The sequence below is a fragment of the Rhinopithecus roxellana genome, chromosome 5, assembly GCF_007565055.1.
Source record: "Rhinopithecus roxellana isolate Shanxi Qingling chromosome 5, ASM756505v1, whole genome shotgun sequence".
Classification (NCBI taxonomy): domain Eukaryota; kingdom Metazoa; phylum Chordata; class Mammalia; order Primates; family Cercopithecidae; genus Rhinopithecus; species Rhinopithecus roxellana.
This window is the reverse complement of record NC_044553.1, coordinates 62610542-62631427: the sequence shown is the minus strand read 5'-3', so window position 1 is coordinate 62631427 and position 20886 is coordinate 62610542. Positions and strand designations below refer to the sequence as shown.

At 44.3% G+C, this 20886-nt stretch overlaps 1 protein-coding gene across 3 annotated transcripts in view; it reads right to left on the bottom strand.

Annotated features, from left to right (window-relative positions):
- CHD8 (chromodomain helicase DNA binding protein 8) overlaps positions 1-18594 on the bottom strand; it is a 70417-nt gene extending 51823 nt beyond the window's left edge. The window contains exon 1 of one of the 3 annotated variants that reach the window (XM_030931624.1): positions 18496-18594. The gene's annotated coding sequence lies outside the window, so the exon portion shown is untranslated. The remainder of the gene's footprint in view (positions 1-18495) is intronic. The other 2 variants (XM_010355878.2, XM_010355880.2) reach the window with 2 other exon arrangements.
- Positions 18595-20886: the final 2292 nt, after the last annotated feature.

Genomic DNA, 20886 nt, shown 5'->3' with positions numbered 1-20886 from the left:
CACTCTAGTTCCCAGTGAGACTAGTCAACCCCCGAATGATGGTGTGCAAAGCTTAAATCCACCAAAGTTTTTTTTTTTTTCTTTTTTGGGACAGAGTCTCACTCTGTCGCCCCGGCTGGAGTGTAGTGGTGCAATCTTGGCTCACTGCAACCTTCACCTCCCGTGTTCAAGCGATTCTCTTGCCTCAGCCTCCCGAGTAGCTGGGATTACAGGTGCCTGCCACCACACCCAGCTAATTTTTGTATTTTTAGTAGAGACAGGGTTTCACTATGTTGGCTAGGCTGGTCTCGAACTCCTGACCTCAAGTGATCCACCCACCCCGGCCTCCTCAAGTGCTGGGATTACAGGTGTGAGCCATCACGCCCAGTAAGTACACTGTTATTAAAAAGAGCAATTTGGCCAGGTGCAGTGATGGCTCATGCCTGCAATCCCAGCACTTTGGGAGGCCGAGGTGGGCAGATCGCTGGTACCCAGGAGTTTGAGACCAGCCTGGGCATTATAGTAAGACCTAGTCTCTTAAAAAAAAAAAAAAAAAAAAAAGAAAGATGCCGGGCGCAGTGGCTCACACTTGTAATCCCAGCACTTTGGGAGAGTGAGGTGGGCAGACCACGAGATCAAGAGATCTAGACCATCCTGGTCAACATGGTGAAATTCTGTCTCTACTAAAAATACAAAAATTACTGGGCGTGGTGGCATTCGCCTGTAGTCCCAGCTGCTTGGGAAGCTGAGGCAGGAGAATCGCTTGAACCCAGGAGGCAGAGGTTGCAGTAAGCCGAGATCATGCCACTGCACTCCAGCCTGGTGACAGAGCAAGACTCTGTCTCCAAAAAAAAAAAAAAAAAGAGCAAAAAAAGGCCAGGTGCAGTGGCTCACATCTGTAGTCTCAGCATTTTGGGAGGCCAAGGTGGGCAGATCACTCGAGGCCAGGAGTTTGAGATCAGCTTGGCCAACATAGTGAAATCCCATCTCTATTAAAAATACAAAAACTGGCTGGGAGTGGTGGCACCCACGTGTAGTCCCAGCTACTGTGGAGAGTGAGGCACGAGGATTGCTTGAATCCAGCAGTGAGCCAAGATCATGCCAATGCACTCCAGCCTGAGCAACAGAGTGAGACAATGTCTCAAAAAAGAAAAAAAAAAGAAAAAAAAAAGGGCAGCTTATCTCCTGATCATTAGTTTCCTCTGAAAGTATCCTCAACATTGAAATCCTATTTTCTCATACTCTAAGGACACAAATTAGGAAAATCAATTTGCTTTAGATCTCCTATTTTTAAAGACCCTAGCATTACCACTGTCACTAAAAACACCTAATTACCACTCCTGTAAACAGCAATACTGTTTTCCCATTCACTGTGGCTCGAAACCTCAACAGTCTCTAAAACTTGCCCCTGTAGCCACCATCCAATCATTTGCCAAGTGTCACTTATTCTCTTACAATATATAACAAAGATTTTGGAGCTGCCAAAGACTCTGTCAACCTTCTTAGTGTATAATGAGAAAACTGAGGCTTAAAGAGTTGAATGTTTGACTATGAAACTAAGTGGCAAGTTAGGATTCATACATCTGACTCCTATTTCTACTGCCATCTCCCTTACTTATGTAGTCGCTTGTATAAGAGAAAAGCCTCATAAATAATCTCTCTACTCACCCTACTAATCCATTCTGCAACCAGATTAATATCCTAAAACACAGAATGGCCAAATCAGACTCGTGCTTGAAAATTTTCAAAGGCTCCCAATTACTTAAGACAACATCTTATCTTTCCAGTCTTATTTTCCACTATTTGTCTACATATACTTGCTAGCCAAAAAAATGACAAATTACTATTGTCATATTTTTTCTAATCTAAGCCTAATATTGCTGCCTTCAAATTACACACATCTTTGTTTCTTTGCATTACCAAAATCTTACTTACTGTCCTCTAAGTTCAACATCAAATGCCTCTTAATTTATTACTTCAATATGTATTGAGTACATAACATGCCAAGTAATCTGCTAGTATTAGGGATCCAAAAACAAATAAGACATAATCCCTACCCTCAACTCACAGTAAGTAAGAGTGCATTTGTGTATGTATGTGGGAAGAGGGTAAAGAGTAGGCAGTATGACAATAGTGACAAATAAAAACAATTATAATACAAGGTGATACATTCAATAAAACCAGCAGGGGCTTAGTAGTTTCTTTTTTATGTTGTTGGTTTTTTTTCTTGGGAAGGAGTCTCACTCTGTTGCCTAGGCTGGAGTGCAGTGGTGCAATCCCGGCTCACCGCAACCTCTGCCTCTTGGGTTCAAGCGATTCTCCTGCCTCAGCCTCCTGAGTAGCTGGAATTACAGGTGTCCACCACCATGCCCAGCTAATTTCTGTATTTTTAGTAGAGATGAGGTTTCACCATGTTGGCCAGGCTGGTCTTGAACTCCTGACCTCAGGTGTTCCACCCGCCTCAGCCTCCCAAAGCCTTGGGATTACAGGCGTGAGCCACTGCGTCCAGCCAAGGAAGTAGTTTCTTAAACAATGAAGAAAGGTTACCAGGTGGAAAGGAAAGGTGGGCTGTAAGAAAGGGATATTCAGGCAACAGGGACAGTAAGAGGGAAGGCAAAACAAAGCATAGCAATGAGAAACAGCATGAAACATGTAGAGGAAACTCTAGTTCTGTAGTTCAGCCTTGCTAAAGTGTAAATCGCAAAGAAGGAACTGGATGGAGACGAAGTTGAAGGGATAGGTAAGGGCCAGAGCGTGGAGAGCCTTGAATAACATATTAAGACATTTTCTTTTTTTTTTTTTTTTTTTTTTTTTTTGAGACGGAGTCTCGCTCTGTCGCCCGGGCTGGAGTGCAGTGGCCGGATCTCAGCTCACTGCAAGCTCCGCCTCCCGGGTTCACGCCATTCTCCTGCCTCAGCCTCCCGAGTAGCTGGGACTACAGGCGCCGCCACCTCGCCCGGCTAGTTTTTGTATTTTTAGTAGAGATGGGGTTTCACCGTGTTAGCCAGGATGGTCTCGATCTCCTGACCTCGTGATCCGCCCGTCTCAGCCTCCCAAAGTGCTGGGATTACAGGCTTGAGCCACCGCGCCCGGCAAGACATTTTCTTTTTTTCTTTTTTTTTTTTTTTTTTGAGGCGGAGTCTCGCTCTGTCGCCCGGGCTGGAGTGCAGTGGCCGGATCTCAGCTCACTGCAAGCTCCGCCTCCCGGGTTCACGCCATTCTCCTGCCTCAGCCTCCTGAGTAGCTGGGACTACAGGCGCCGCCACCTCGCCCGGCTAGTTTTTGTATTTTTAGTAGAGATGGGGTTTCACCGTGTTAGCCAGGATGGTCTCGATCTCCTGACCTCGTGATCCGCCCGTCTCGGCCTCCCAAAGTGCTGGGATTACAGGCTTGAGCCACCGCGCCCGGCCGACATTTTCTTACAGGTGGATTAGGAGCCACTGAAACATGGAATAACATAATCAGAATCACATGTTGTTTAGCTAACTCTGGCTTTAGGGGGTGAGAGGAAGCAGGACACAGAAGCAGTTAGGAGGCTGTTATAAGAGACCAGAAAGGAGTTGTATGGTGAATATTTGCTGGGTTTTTTTTTTTCTGCTCAGCAATCAAAAGGCCCCTTCCTATATTTTCCATGGAAAGCTGGATCTTATCTCCCCATATGGAGCCTGGGGAGATAGGGCTCAATCACCTCCTCCCCTTCCTAGCAAAGAAGAAGTATGCCTGCACATGACCTAGGCTACTTTAAGTGGATACTCCTGCTGGGGAAGTCTTGACTTTGCAGGAGTAATGCAAAGACCCAGGACCAACCAGTTAGACAATATTTGGCAATGGCAGACACTAGAGTCCAACTGTAGCATCCTATATAGACTGGTCAGCGGTGTGACCTGACCTTCTCTTTGGTCTTCCCTCCTTTGATTTCATACCATTCTTTAAACCAGGTTCTCTAACATTCCCATTACTTTTTTGAGCCATTCAATAGCCTTCCAATAAATTTTCTTTCTGCTTAAGTTAGCCAAAAGATGATTCCTGTTGTTTGCAACCAAGAATCCTAACACAATGATTAGGGCCTAAATTATAGCAATATGGTTCAAAAGATAGTGATGGAATTTTTTATTGGCCTTTTGCTAAGATCAAGTTTTAAAAATCATAATGGGAGGGAAACGACAGAGCCAGAAACACTTAAGGGATAAAAAATCAGTAGAACCTGGAGTTCAGAGGGAAAGAGGAATAGTTTAGCCATATCAAAAATGAGCTGCCTATAGTATGTTAAGTAGTGACATTCAGTAGGAGGTTGATGTATGAGGCTAAAAGTCCGGCTTGGAGATAGATTTTGATAGTTATTTGCAACTAAGTGGTAGCTGTAAAAGTGGAGATTACCCAGGGAATGTGAAGAGCAGACCAAGGATAAGAAAAACTGCAAGGCTGGGAGGCCAAGGCTGGAGAATTGCTTGAGCCCAGGAGTTTGAGATCAGCCTGGGTAACAAAGGGACACTGTTTCTACAAAAAAAAAACCAAAAAATTTAATTAGGGCGGGTGCAGTGGCTCATGCCTGTAATCCCAGCACTGGGAGGTGGAGGCAGGGGGATTGCTTAAGCCCAAGAGTTCAAGACCAGCCTGGGCAACATGGTGAAACCCTGTCTCTACAAAAAATACAAAAATTAGCCAGGCGTGTGACACAGGCCTATAGACCCAGCTGTTTTGAGGGCTGAGGCAGGAGGATTGCCTGAGCCCGGGAAGCTGAGGTTGCAGTGAGTCAAGACTGTGCCACCGTACTTTAGCCTGGGCAACAGAGTCTGACCCTGTCTCAAAATAAAATTAAAAAAAAAATGAACCAGGCATGGTGGCACATGCTGTGGTCTCAGCTACTTGGGAGGCTAAGGCAGGAGGATTGCTTAAGGCTGCAGTGAGCCAAGTTCATGACACTGTATTCTAGCCTGGGTGACAGAGACCCTATCGGAAAGGAGAGAAGAGAGAGGGGAGGAGAAGGGAAGAGAGGAGAGGAGCGGGGAGGGGAGGAGAGGGGAGAAAGGAAAGAAAGGAAGAAAGAAAGAGAACAACTGCACAAATATTGTTGGGAGAGACAAGAGAATGTTAATGTCTGTGAAGAACTGGAGAACCCATATCCATTCCGAAGAATGTAGCTGCAATTCACCTCTAATTAAGTCCTGCCAAATGGAAACACATCCAAGGTTAAAAGAAAACTTCAGATTTTCCAAAAGCCAGAAATGTAGAGTTTTATGTAAAATCTTTTAGGTTTTGACTGTAAATAACTATTGTTTTAAGAAAACTAAACACTATGCAGGATAAAGAAAACACTTAGCTAGGCCGGGCGCGGTGGCTCACGCCTGTAATCCCAGCCCTTTGGGAGGCTGAGGTGGGCGGATCATGAGGTCAGGAGATTGAGACCATCCTGGCTAACACAGTGAAATGCCATCTCTACTAAAAATAGAAAAAATTAGCCAGGCGTGGTGGTGGGCGCCTGTAGTCCCAGTTACTCAGGAGGCTGAGGCAGGAGAATGGCGTGAACCCGGGAGGTGGAGCTTGCAGTGAGTCGAGATTGCGCCACTGCACTCCAGCCTGGGTGACAGTGTGAGACTCCATCTCAAAATAAATAAATAAATAAAAAGAAAAAGAAAGAAAACACTTAGCTGGAGACCCAACTGAGATTTTTAGTGGGGTGAGAAAAGCTGAGGAGGAACCCAGGAGAACATCAGAAATTAAGAATCAGAATAATGCCTTCTTAAGCAGGTAGGGAAAAAACAGCTAGAGAAGTAAGACAGTGCAGTGTCACAGAGGCAGAGAGTAGATATTTGCAGGGGAAGAGTGATCAATTACATCAAACAAAGCAAAAATGTCCAACAATGTAAGAACTTTAAAATGTCCACTGGATGTAATAATTGAAAGCCTTTCTGATACCTGCTTTCCACTGTCAAACCAGAAGTAATCTGTCCATGTGAGTTTTCATAGCATTATGTGTAGTCCTCTTTTAGGATAATTACCTTTTACTTTATATTTTACTTACATTTGTACATGGAATAATGAGCTTTGAAGTCCAAGGGACCTGGGTTCAAATTTCTGTCCCATCAAGAAAATTAACTTTTCTGAGTCTAGCTCATTCCTCTACATAAAGTGGATAACAGTATTAAGTTACAGGGACATTTATGAGGATTAATGAAACAACAGGCACAGTATTTGACACATAACTGCTAAGTCCTAGTAGGTACTCGACAAATGTTGTTGGATAAATTGGAAAAGAAATTGTTTTTGCCAATATCTGTACCTAGCATATAGTAATAAGCCTGAGAGAGGATCACTATCTAGATTAATGGCCTCCAAAATAGTTTAGCTTCAGTTGGCTAATACCTATGAGCTTGAGTGCACACTCTAGCTCTCTCTCCCTTTATATTAAATCTAATTTAAGGTGAACAGGAAGGCCGGGCGCGGTGGCTCAAGCCTGTAATCCCAGCACTTTGGGAGGCCGAGACGGGCGGATCACGAGGTCAGGAGATCGAGACCATCCTGGCTAATATGGTGAAACCCCGTCTCTACTAAAAAATACAAAAAACTAGCCGGGCGACGAGGCGGGCGCCTGTAGTCCCAGCTACTCGGGAGGCTGAGACAGGAGAATGGCGTGAACCCGGGAGGCGGAGCTTGCAGTGAGCTGAGAGCCGGCCACTGCACTCCAGCCTGGGCGGCAGAGCAAGACTCCGTCTCAAAAAAAAAAAAAAAAAAAGGTGAACAGGAATAGCTACATTCTAGATGCTAGAGTCTGAAGATCATGTTCAACTAAATGGCTTTGGTCAGCCTAAGCCTGTTCTAGATGTTCTATGTCACTAGTATCCAATTTTGAGTGGTGAGACTTCACACTCTAAAGGATCCAAGGAAGGGTCATAAAAATTGCAAAAACACTACTCTCACCCTCAAATGTATTGTTTTCCCATGGCTTACAGGACACCACACTTTTCAAGTTTTCCTTCAATCTATGTAACCACTGTTTTTTTTTTTAAACCATTTGCTACTTTTTTCCTATACCACCCCTTTAATTGAAGTTCACTTTGGTCCTAGGCCTTCTTTTCATTCTATACTTCCTTTTCAAGGATGTCTAATTCCAATACATCACCTCAATTATTATTATTTTCTTCAATAAATTATATGCTTATGTCTCTCACATCTCTGGGCAAGATGTCACCTTTGAACTTTAGATCTGTATATCCCTCTGCTTACTCCATAGTTTTTCTTGGTAGACTCTCCAGTTCCCCCATCCTCATCCCACCACCACATGTGCACATACACAAACTGGTAATCATTCTCCAGCATCTCCTATCCAGTCATGGTTGCACAGACCAGAAACCTACCTTACTACCCGTACCCAATATTTTAAATTCCCATCTTTACCTCCTAAATATCCCTCAAATCCATCTACTTCTGCCTTTATTACCCTTTGGCTCAAAAGATGGCCCAATTTACCATCTTCATTTCCCTGGACTATTGAAATTACCTTCTAACTGGTTCTCTTCCATTCTGCCACTTTAATTCTTATTTATCCTTCAGAGCTCATTTCAACAAAAAGTTGGGCCAGGCGCAGTGGCTCACGCCTGCAATACCAGCACTTCGGGAGGCCGAGGCGGGTGGATCATAAGGTCAGGGATGCAAGACCTGCCTGGTCAAGATGGTGAAACCCTGGCCGGGTGTGGTGGCTCACATCTGTAATCCCAGCACTTTGGAGACTGAGGCAGGTGGATCACCTGAGATCAGGAGTTCAAGACTGGCCTGGACAACATGGCGAAACCCCATCTCTACTAAAAACAAATTTAAAAAAAAATTAGCCAAGCGTGGTGGTGTGCGCCTGTAATCCCAGCTACCCGGGAGGCTGAGGCGGGAGAATTGCTTGAACCCGGGAGGCAGAGGTTGCAGTGAGTCAAAATCGTGCCACTGCACTCCAGCCTGGGCGACAGAGCAGGATTCGGTCTCAAAAAAAACACAAACAAACAAAAAAAGTGAGCTGGGCGCAGTGGCTCACACCTGTAATCCCAGCACTTTGGGAGGCCAAGGCAGGTGGATCACGAGGTCAGGAGTTTGAGACCAGCCTGGCCAAGATGGTGAAACCCCATCTCTACTAAAAATACAAAAATTAGCTGGGCGTGGTGGCAGGCACCTGTAATCCCAGCTACTTGGGACGCTGAGGCAGGAGAATCACTTGAACCTGCGAGGGGGAGGTTGCAGAGAGCCGAGATCACGCCACTGCACTCCAGCCCGGCAACAGAGCGAGACTCCGTCTCAAAAAAAAGATGGTGAAATCACGTCTCTACTAAAACTACAAAAATTAGCCAGGTGCGGTGGCAGGCACCTGTAATCCCAGCTACTTGGGAGGCTGAGGCAGGAGAATTGCTTGAACCCAGGCAGCAGAGGTTGCAGTGAGCCAAGATCATGCCACTGCACTCCAGCCTGGGTAACACAGTGAGATTCCGTCTCGAAAAAAAAAAAGAAAAGAAAAAAGTTTCCCTTGATTTCCCAGACTAGTAACAGCTAAAATTGTTGAATGTACATTACATGCCAGGCACTCTTCTAAGCAATGAAAATGTATTAACATATTTAATTTTCTTTCTTTTTCTTTTTTTTGAGACAGGGTATCATTCTGTCACCCAAGCTGGAGGGCAGTGGCACCATCTCGGCTCACTGCAACCTCTGCCTTCCAGGCTCAAGCAATTCCTCTGCTTCAGCCTCCCAAGCAGCTGGGACAACAGGCACACACCACTATGCTCAGCTAGTTTTGCATTTTTGGTAGAGATGGAGTTTCGCCATGTTGCCCAGGCTGATCTGGAACTCCTGGCCTCAAGTGATCGGCTGGCCTCAGCTTCCAAAGTGCTGGGATTACTTTGGCATGAGCCACAGCTCCTGGCCTCTTACTTAATTTTCTTAACAAGATTAAAATAACTATCTCGGCCGGGCGCGGTGGCTCAAGCCTGTAATCCCAGCACTTTGGGAGGCCGAGACGGGCGGATCATGAGGTCAGGAGATCGAGACCATCCTGGCTAATACGGTGAAACCCCGTCTCTACTAAAAAATACAAAAAACTAGCCGGGCGATGAGGCGGGCGCCTGTAGTCCCAGCTACTCGGGAGGCTGAGACAGGAGAATGGCGTGAACCCGGGAGGCGGAGCTTGCAGTGAGCTGAGATCCGGCCACTGCACTCCAGCCTGAGTGGCAGAGCAAGACTCCGTCTCAAAAAAAAAAAAAAAAAAACTATCTCTATTTCACAGATGTAGAAACTGAGGCACAAAGAGATAATACCTTGCCCAATATCCTACAGCTAGTGAAAAGTGGTATCAGATTCAAATTTAGGCAGTGTAGCTCCAGAAGACACATTCTTAACCACTGTACTATCCTATGCTCTAGGTTACATGCCCCATTATAAATTCTTTTATAACATCCAGTACTTCTCCTTTGTTGTAGAGATTGAATAACTGATTATATAATTAATTGTTTGACGTCTACTCCCTCTCCCCCATTAGAATGCAAGTTCCACAAGGGTAAGGGCTTGCGTATGGCTTGTCCATTACAGTATTCCCTTTGCTTATCGGGTGATAATGGGCATTCAGTGTATTTTTGTTGAAGGAATGCACTGAACTTCTAGTCGAAGGTGTGTGGGAGGGAGGTTTCTGAACCAAAGCAATGGCTTCCCTCACTCAGACTGCATGACAGCAAAAGGGGAGTAGCACAGTTTCCTACTAGAAACATTCAGAAGAAGTATCATAAAATCACAAGCACCTTCACTTTTTAGTAGCTGTAGCAGACACAGCTTTTACCTAGAGCAAAAGGGGTTGTATGGCACTACACATAAAAGACTGTTTCTTAGAGTGAGGTACTCGCTGTTGACAGTAATGAAATGTTAGTTACCCCATTAGGTTTAGGACTATAATGCCTCAATGGTGACCAATTCCAGCTGTGGTCAGAAGTGAATGGATGATACTATATCCTTTTTTTTTTTTTTGAGACAGGGTCTCCCTCTGTTGCCCAGGTTGGAATGCAGCAGCACAATCTCGGCTCACTGCAACCTCCTCCTCCAGGGTTCAAGCGATTCTCCCACTTCAGCCTCCTGCGTAGCTGGGATTACAGGCACGTACCACCACGCCTGGTTAATTTTTGTATTTTTAGTAGAGACGGGGTTTAACCATATTGGTCAGGCTTCTCTCAAACTCCCGACCTCAGGTGATTAACCCACCTCAGCCTCCCAAATTGCTAGGATTACAGGTGTGAGCCACTGTGCCCGGCCGGATGACACTATATCCTTATGACTCAAAAACAGAGCATGGATTCTTTTCTTTTTTTCTAAGTCAACCTCATTGTACATTTTTTTCCCAGTAAAATCCTCAAGTTTTGGCCTAAGTTTGAAGACAGAAAATAAGAGCCTAATCTTTGTGGAACATTAGACTTAGGTCAAGTTTGGACTGGATCTGGAGAAGCTGCTCTTCACTGGCTCATGGTCACTAAGGTGAAAATAATACTCTGTGTTCTAGATGAGAAATCTCTAACCGGGCCAATGTTCACCTTATACTACCACTTTTGGGGATCCAACATAGTAACAATATATATTAATTTAGGTAACGGATTCCTGTCCTCTTCATGCTCCCCCACATGCATTCCTGCATGCCCTATTTTAACTGAGCCAAGTACACATAAATGTGTTCAGCCTAATAGAAAAATAAAAATATTTACTTAATTCAACCAGAGGCTATAAGGAATTGTTTTCACTGCAACAATTATGCTAAAAGAGTATGTGTGGGAGGAGAAACATCATAAAGCACACATACTGTTAAAGTTATTATCAGACTTGTGCCTAAAAACTGACCCCAGTGACATGGGATTCATGAAATTTTAATGGGCTAAACTGACTTGCATTGGCTAAAAAAGTGAGTTACATGCAAGACTGACCAAGTCATTTTCCCCTGTACAGCTTAAAGTATTTCACATCATCTTATCTTCAAAATAACTAAGTTAAATAAAAGAAACAAACTATTTATTCTTTTCCCTTTTAACAGAGATACAAAGACAAAAATAAATCTTACATTCTCAAGGTTCTACAATTGCTAAAGGCACAGCTTTAACAGGCTACTGAATATCTACCTACCTGTCTAGTGTTCTGGTCAAAGACAGTTTGCACACAAGGGTCAGCACTGAACATTTTTTTTTTTTTTTTGAGATGCAGTCTCACTCAGTCGCCCAGGCTGGAGTGCAGTGGCTCAATCTCAGCTCACTGAAAGCTCCGCCTCCCAGATTCAAGCGATTCTCCTGCCTCAGCCTCCTGAGTAGCTGGGACTACAGGCACGCCACCACACCCAGCTAATTTTTTTTAATTTTTAGTAGAGAGAGGGGTTTCACCATGTTGGTACGGCTGGTCTCAAACTCCTGACCTCATGATCCGCCTGCATCGGCCTCCCAAAGTGCTGGGATTACAGGCGTGAGCCACCGTGCCTGGCCCAGCACTTAATTTTTAAAAGGAGGGAGGCTGGGCCGGGCACGGTGGCTCACGAATGCAATCCCAGTACTTTGGGGGGCCGAGGCGGGCGGATCACGAGGTCAGGAGATTGAGACCATCCTGGCTAACATGGTGAAACCTTCTTTCTACTAAAAATCCAAAAAATTAGCCGGGAGTGGTGATGGGCGCCACCTCCCGCTACTCGGGAGGCCGAGGCAGGACAATGGTGGGAACCCCGGAGGCGGAGCTTGCAGTGAGACGAGATCGCACTACTGCACTCCAGCCTGGGCGACAGAGCAAGACTCTGTCTCATATATATAAATTAATTAATTAAATAAATTAAAAGGAGGGAGGCTGGATAATAAATGGGGCTTTGAAGTCAGACCAGAGTTCCTCTTACTCTTGGTTGTGTTACCTAACCTCACAGTCTTTTTTTAATTTTCCCTGTAAAATGAAACTAGCACCACATACATTTCAGAGCTATTCTAAAAATTAAAAGATAACATACAATGCTTGGCACATAGCAGGCAAATAAAAAGGAATTTATTATTCTCCATCCAATATTTTAAAACAGTACCACTGAAGGCTTTTCTCAAAGCAAAATTACTCCTCAGAGACTTGGCAGAGCTGATCTGTTAGGTAGAATGGAGGGATACCGAAATAGATGTAAAAGTTTCACAATTATATGGCAGGACTGCTGGGCAGGATGAAAGCACTCCAGTACTACCGTGCTGAGAAAGCAGCACAAGTCTTTAACATCATAATCATGAAACAGATTTCAACCAGCGCTTGTGATCTAGAGTCACATCCCAGGTAATTCAACTAATCATTTTTATGTTTGTAGGAATATGTCAGTGTCTATTTCTTAAGTATTCCATTTACTTCACAATACCTGCTTGTGGTAACTTTCAGTTTCCAACTGACTAGACTGTCCCTTGGTAGTTGACATGCCCAGATCCAGCTTACTTAGTTTTTGACTCCCATGACTTTCAGGAGCGTAGTGAAAAAAAGTAACCATTGCTATACTATATATTTAAAATTTCATTTAAAAAAGGTCCCAACAGCAGTCATATTTGTAAAACACACAAAAGCACTACAGTTTATAGGATAATTGATATGCAAATTAAGGAAGAACTGACTAATGTGCCCCACACCCAGAAAGGGGGGAAAAACAAGAATGACTGGATACTGAGTAGAAGAAATGAAAAATACTGAGTAAAAGTTCAATGTTCATATAACTTGCTAGCCCCTATTCAAAAACCCACTAATTTGTGCAGCAGCAACAGAAAATGAAAAAAAAAAAAGATGAAGAAATTCAAAAATCCAGAAACACCTTACCATTCACGCTGTTTACTTAGATATATGTGTATCTGATAAAATCATGTTTCATACACGAAATTCTGTTATGATTTGGGTCTATCTAAATAGGCAGCCAAACTATAGAAATCATTGGTTTCTTCTAGAACTAACCAAAAGAAATTCCCATATCACTAATATGACAATGTTCTTCTAAATAACCATGTCCCAAAGAAATAATCCCCAAAGATATAGTGCATCCCCAAAGTATGTAGTGAAAGAAAAAAAGAAAGCAGGAAATTCCAAATGTTTCTGTAATAACACAAGAGACAATTTGAGAAACCTTAAACATTTTACAGCTCTCAACTGAGCACTGTGATATGGGCCGGCCTACAACCCCAGCTACTTCGGAGGCTGAGACGGGAGGACTACTTGGGCCAAAAAGTTTGAGGTTGCAGTAAGCTATATAATTGCACCACTGCACTCCAGCCTACATAACAAACAGAGTAAGATCCTGTCTCTTAAAAAAAACAAAAACAAACAAACAAAGCAAAAACAGAAAAAAAAGAAAAAAAAATGTGTAAGACCTTATAGCTGTTGAGTATCCTTCTCTCAAATAAAATTAAAAATTCAGTTACTATATATCCTGTATTGGAAAGCTACTGACATAGTCTTAGAAGAATTACAGACTCTGAAAACAAAAAGGTGTTATTAGGAAATTACTAATCACTGGAATATTGAGACACTACCCAAAGGATTGGCACTATCACATTTAAGGTGCTAACATACAAGGGAGCAATGAAGCACAGTCCTGGTAAATTATCTGATAATTTCAGTAGCATGCTATTTAATTATCTTTTTAAAATGAAATAAACAACAAATAAAATGAAGTCATATACAATAAATATCTATGGACATATTAATATATTAATATACAAAGGAAAGAAAATCAGGGATATTTCACTTCTTAAAATGACAAGGTCAACTCTTTCTTAATAATTACACATAACAGTAAATCATAGTTGTGAAAACTCTTTCCAAACAAACTAGTGAGAATATACTACAGGAGAATCTGAATTTGAAGAGGCTAGAATGTTGTCTAAGATCCCTACACTGCTCCACTGCTTAAAATATATTCCTGGATCTCTCCCTGCTGAAGACTAATGTAAAAGTAATTATCAGCCAGACACAGTAGCTCACACCTATAATCCCAGCTCTTAGGGAGACAGAAGCAGGTGGATAGCTTGAGCCCAGGAGTTTGAGACCAGCCTGGCCAACATAGTGAAACCCCGTTTCTACTAAAAACACAAAAAATTAGCTGGGCATGGTGGCACGCACCTATAGTCCCAGCTACTTAGGAGGCTGACGCAGGAGAGTCACTTGAACCTGGGAGGCGGAGGTTGTGGTGAGCCAAGACCACCCCATTGCACTCCAGCCTGGGCAACAGAGTGAGACTTGGTCTCAAAAAAAAAAAAAAAAAAAAAAAAGTAATTATCTATGCCAGGCTAATTTCTATCTATGACTGCTGGAATTTTTATTATTTTGCACCATACAATTAATGGGTAGAAATTACATGCTTTAAGTCTCCTGCTGCAACCTGAAGGCAGCAAATAAGATATTTTGAAGTTGACCATTTTGCTTCATGTTACATTAACAAACTAAGGGCCTAGTGAAGGATGTAAACTATATAATTGATAATAAAAGGGCAAAAGAAATGTTACCTAGAGAACAGCTTAATGAGAAACCTTGGAGATTAAGATACTTTGTAGTTTAAATCTAAAACATTAAGTAACTACAAAGAGGTGGACTTATTTTACAATACAAATACAATAAAAACTTTTAAGTTTCATTTCAAGTTTACTCATACACAAAACTGAGAGATTAAAGGAGAAAAAGGTTATAGAAGACAAAATCTAGAATGCAGTAAATGTTTTGCTGTTGTTTTGAGACAGAGTCTCTCTTGGCTACAGTGTAGTGGTGCGATCTCAGCTCACTGCCATCTCTGCCTCCCTGGTTGAAGTGATTCTCCTGCCTCAGCCTCCAGAGTAGCTGGGCCTACAGGACCGCACCACCACACCCAGCTAATTTTTGTATTTTTTTCAGTAGAGACGGGGTTTCACCATGTTGGCTAGGATGCCCGCCTTGGCCTCCCAAAGTGCTGGGATTACAGGCGTGAGCCACCACACCCAGCAAGAATGCAATAAATGTTAAATAAACTTCAGGTAAAAGAAAACTTCAGGCCAGGTGTGGTGGCTCACGCTTGTAATCCTAGCACTTTGGGAGGCTGAGGCAGGCAGATCAGCCTGAGGTCAGGAGTTTGAGACCAGCCTGGCCAACATAGTGAAACCCTGTCTCTACTAAAAATACAAAAAATTAGCCAGGCATGGTGGCACATGTCTGTAACCCCAGCTACCACTTGAACCCAGGAGGCTGAGGTTGCAGTGAGTCGAAATCACGCCACTGCACTACAGCCTGGGTGACACAGTGAGACTCGTCTCAAAAAAATAAAACTTCATACAACAACTTCATTACATAGAAATAAAACTGTCAGCCGGGCACAGTGGCTCACACCTGTAATCCCAGCACTTTGGGTAGCTGAGATGGGCCGATCACGAGGTCAAGAGTTAAAGACCAGCCTGGCTAATATGTTGAAACCCTGTCTCTACTAAAAATACAAAAATTAACTGGGTGTTGTGGTGCACGCCTGTAGTCCCAGCTACTCGGAAGGCTGAGGCAGAAGAATCACTTGAACCTGGGAAGCGGAGCTTGCAGTGAGCAGAGAGAGCACCACTGCATTCCAGCCTGGGTGACAGAGAGAGACTCTGTCTCAAAAAAAAAAAAAAAGAAATACAACTGTCAGGCTGGGTGTGGTGGCTCACACATGTAATCCCAGCACTTCGGGAGGCCAAGGTGGGAGAATCACTTGAGCCGAGGAGTTCAAGACCAGCCAGGAAAAGATGGCAAAGACCCCCGTCTCTTAAGAAAGAAACACAACTCTCATTTGGGTACTAGGTACCAAAGAAAGACTACATCTTGAACATTAGGGTCCCTTTACATTCCCTAAAAGGTTTCAGTTAAACAGAAGCAAAAATGTACAATGTCAGCGAATTAAGCAAAAAGGAAAGTGCAAAAAATCACAGGAAGATGAAAAGATCACCAACTTGGAGAGGCAAAAGAATAAAAGATCATAGATGATGAAAGAGGGGATATAAATAGTTAAAGTGAGATAAGAAACATGATAGTCTATCAATGAATCAAATGCTAAAGGTAAAATAGTAAATATTATACCACAATGGTCACAGTAATGTAAGGACAGGTCATGCAAAGACCTGCAGATCAAGCACTTGCTCAAATGCAACTCCAGAAGTAGAGTGACTTCTAGAGATGAAAGTGGAGACTCAGAGAAATGTTTGTCTTCTGTTTTCCTCACAAGTATTAGGCTCAATGTAAGCTCAGAACATAGCTTAACTTTTTCAGAGCTGTAGACAAACAGCTCACTAAAGTATTTAATATTCATCTGAATGTTACAGTCCTTTCACAGACGAGAATACCAAATCTTATTTCTTCAGTAAGCAAACACCGTTTTGACACCCACAAATTAATCTTATGTGGTAGTTTTGCTTAGAAAAGTGGCTCATGCCTGTAATCCCAGCGCTTCGGGAGTCCGAGGCAGGAGGATCACAAGATCAGAAGTTCAAGACCAACCTGGCCAATATGGTGAAACCCCGTCTCTACTAAAAAAAAAAAAAAAAAAAAAAAAAAAAACTAGCTAAGTGTGGTGGCGGGCACCTGTAATCCCAGATACTCGGGAGGCTGAGGCAGGAGAACTGCTGGAACCTGGGAGGCAGAGGTTGCAATGAACCCAGATCGTGCCATTGCACTCCAGCCTGGGTGACAGAGCAAGACTGTCTCAAAAAAAAGAAAACTGACAAAATCAAAAGAGCAGATACACAGGACAGATCAAACATGGAGAATACAAAAACTGTTCAAGTACTCATACATTGTTCCATTATATCCCTTATCCCAATCCATCACTCCTTTGCTATTTCACTCTTGATGTGTCGCCCAGGCTGGAATGCAATGACAGGATCTTGGCTCACTGCAATCTCCACCTCCAGGGTTCGAGCGATTTTCACGTCTTGGCCTCCCATGTAGCTGGGACTAAAGGCGCACGTGACCATGCCCGGCTAATTTTTTTTGCAGGTTTTGTACTTTTAGAGACGGGGTTTCACCATGTTGGTCAGGCTGGTCTCGAACTCATGACTTCAAGTGATCCGCCCACCTCCACCTCCCAAAGTGCTGGGATTACAACCGTGAGCCGCGGCGCCTAGCCCACTATTTCAGTTTTAAACCTTCTCCCAAGCCTGTCTCTTCACACATGCCTACTCTCTCTTTGGCTAATGTCTTTCACTTGCCTTCAGATCCACTGGCACGCCTCTCTTGTAGCAGAAGGTCTTCTTACATGGAAAATGTTTTTCTTATCATAACTCTTTTTTTAAGGGTTGGGATAATTCCAAAGTACTTGAAATAAGTTTCTCACATCTTGCTCTATGAGGTTGACTAGGGTTTGTTCTGAAACCTATTGGGTGACCAATACAAAAGAAATTCCAAAGCAGAAAACATGATCTAATTAACTAACACAGGACACTATCCAAATCACAAACTTACTTTCGATATGTAATGTGCCCCATACCAGATGACTTCAGCAGATGCTAACCTAGGCTGAGAATCCTTGCCTGAGTCGACAAACTCAGAAAAGCATGGAGATGAAACGATCTGTAGACACTGGTGTGATGGTAGAGGATGGAGCAGACACTGATAAGGCAGCTCCCCTGGCTTGTGTTTGGGGCGCTCCGCTCTTTATTCTTTAATAGAAAAAGACAGAGTTCTAAATCTCTGCCTTATGGCTCACTTTGCTTAGCCATACAAAAGAGATCGGTCCACTATATACCTTTTCTGTGAAGACCCTAATCACTTCAAGACTGTCGCTTAAAAAGCAAGAGACTGCTGCATTTGCACAGCTTCTGCAGGGAAATTCCCTGCGACACTAGAGACAGGTAAATAAAGAAACTGCATTCGCTCCAAGGCAGGGGGAGGGGTCTTCTATCAGTGAAGTAAACCAGTGAGTTCTGCAGACCTGTCAAGGAAGATGCAAGGCTTGAGCTCCTTCCTGTCTTCCCACCATCTCTAAACATTCTCCAACAGCCTGCTCTTCACTCCCAGGAGACCCACAGAACTTACACCTGAGAATAAGTAAAAATCTGCATACGCTTACCCCATGCTTTCCTACCCACCTTTATTATTAAAATACAGAAGAAAAAAGAAACATAAAAAGAAGTAGAAAACCCTAACCACTGATTTCTGAATCCAAAGTATGGAGTAACCAAACGGGGCCGGGGAGTTTTCCCTTCTCTGAAGAGAGGAGAACAAGGCGCCGCCTCCAATCTACACTACGCCCAGTAATGCAATGACAAGCCCTAAAAACTCCACAGCGTCCCAGGCAGTCCCTCGCGGCTCGGCCCGGCTCGGACCCCGCGGCCCGACAGCCACCCTCTCCCCCGACCTCTCACAAAGGAGACTGGTTCAGTCCAGAGCATCACCCCGCACCTGATCCCTCACAACTGGGGGGCGAGCAGGGGGTGGAAGAGAGAGGAGGAGGAGTTACTTAAATCAAATCTCTGAGAGCCTCAGCTTTTGCTGACTCCTGGCCCAGCACTGAGGAGCGGGTGTGAGCGGGAAGCTTACCTGTGCAAGTCCTGGTGCTTCCTTTCCAGGCAGTGTTTCAACTCACCCTCTCCGAGAACAAGGCGCCTTCCGGCGGAGCATGGCCAGCCCTCGCCTCAATCTAGCTTGCTAGTAGTCCATTCTCCCTAGGCTCCGCCCCCCTGCGCTCCCATCCGCCAATGGCAGCACCGAAGCCCGGCCTCTTCCAGCGAGCTAATGTGAGCGCCATCCAGGAAGTCTCTTGAGAGTGGAAGGTCCTAGGAGGAGGAGACGGGTAAGTAGGCGACCACAAATATGCCTGATTGAAAATAAAATCTGGCGGCGGCTCGCCTCTGACGGCTCAGTTCACAGGCGACCAGGCCCCTCGGCATCTATTTTTGACCCCCGCCATTGGGGGCGCTCTGAACTAAAATAACACTTAGTTACCTACTTCTGGGAAGCCATCTTGGCTCAGACTCGGGGACTGGGTGAGAGTGCTTAAAGAATCTGAAGCCCCTGTCGGCGTTCTGTTCGACTATCTAGGTCCAGCCCGAACATACTCTCTGTGTACACTCAGGATGCCCCTCAGTCACGACGTGAAACCCTTGGCCGTATGTGGTTACGGGCAACCACCACCACCCTCTCACTTAACTGTAGGAGTAAAGCAATGTTAACAAATCGAATAAGCAAAAATTAATTCTTCTAATGACAGTGAAAGTTACAGTTTCCTAGGGTAATCCTTTATGGCCAGCTCACTCAAAATATCAGGACATGTATCTATTCTAGGTGCTACTAATCTTTATGATTCACTGCAAATTTTCCAGTAGGGGCACTGTGAATCAGTTGGAAATCAAGAACAAGGCTTAAGGAGGAATTCCTTTTTAATTTTTTTGAGACGGAGTTTCGCTCAGTCACCCAGGCTGGAGTGCAGAAGGGCGATCTCGGCTCACTGCAACCTCTGCCTCCCGGGTTCAAGCAATTCTCCTGTCTCAGCCTCCTGAGTAGCTGAGACACACACCACCACACCCAGGTAATTTTTGTATTTTTAGTAGAGACAGGGTTTCGCCATGTTGGTCAGGCTGGTTTCAAACTCCAGACCTCAAGTGATCCGCCCACCTCGGCCTCCCAAAGTGCTGGGATTACGGACGTGAGCCACCATTCTTGGCCAAGAAATCTCTTTTTTAAAGTTGTGAGTGAGGGAATCCTTCCAGATTATTAAAGGAATTTCCTCAAGGAGTAACATAATTGCATGGTATTACATAGTGGGAGCTCAGGGCCATTAAGGAGTCATATGTGTGATAAGACTTGGCCTTAAACTGGGCACAGTAGCTCACGCCTTTAATCCCAGCACTTTGGGAGGCTGAGGCGGGTGGATTGCCTGAGGTCAAGAGTTCGAGACCAGCCTGGCCAACATAGTGAAACCCCGTCTCTACTAAAAATACAAAAAAAAAAAAAAAAAAAATTAGGCCGGGCGTGGTGGCTCAAGCCTGTAATCCCAGCACTTTGGGAGGCCGAGACGGGCGGATCACGAGGTCAGGAGATCGAGACCATCCTGGCTAACACGGTGAAACCCCCGTCTCTACTAAAAAAAAAGTACAAAAAACTAGCCGGGCGACGTGGCAGGCGCCTGTAGTCCCAGCTACTCGGGAGGCTGAGGCAGGAGAATGGCGTAAACCCAGGAGGCGGAGCTTGCAGTGAGCTGAGATCCGGCCACTGCACTCCAGCCCCGGCGGCAGAGCGAGACTCCGTCTCAAAAAAAAAAAAAAAAAAAAAAAAAAAAAAAAAATTAGCCGGGCGTGGTGGCAGGCACCGGTAATCCCAGCTACTCGGGAGGCTGAGGCAGGAGAATCGCTTGAACCCGGGAGGTGGAGGTTGTAGTTAGCCGAGATCTCACCACTGCACTCCAGCCTGGGCAACAAGGGTGAAATTCCATCTCAAAAAAGAAAAAAAAAAAAAAGACTTGGCCAAATCCATTTCCCTGTGTATCAAAATCTGTCAGTCAACACGGGTGCGGTAGCTCACGCCCATAATCCCAGCACTTTGGGAGGCCGAGGTGGGTGGATCACCTAAGGTCGGGAGTTCGAGACCAGCCTGACCAACATGGAGAAACCCCATCTCTACTAAAAATACAAAATTAGCCGGCTGTCGTGGCACATGCCTGTAACCCCAGCTACTCAGGAGGCTGAGGCAGGAAAATTGCTTGAACTCGAGAGGCGGAGGTTGTGGTGAGCCGAGATAGAGCCATTGCACTCCAGCCTGGGCAACAGAGAAACTCCATCTCAAAAAAAAAAAAAAAAAAAAAAAATCTGTCAGCTAAATTCTCTCCTGGCTACTGCTGCCATTATATCAATTTGATGTTAGTATTAAGATTTATTAGAACAATGTGTCTGTAAATGCATATACAGATATAACCTTAATAGTTTCTAGGATGAG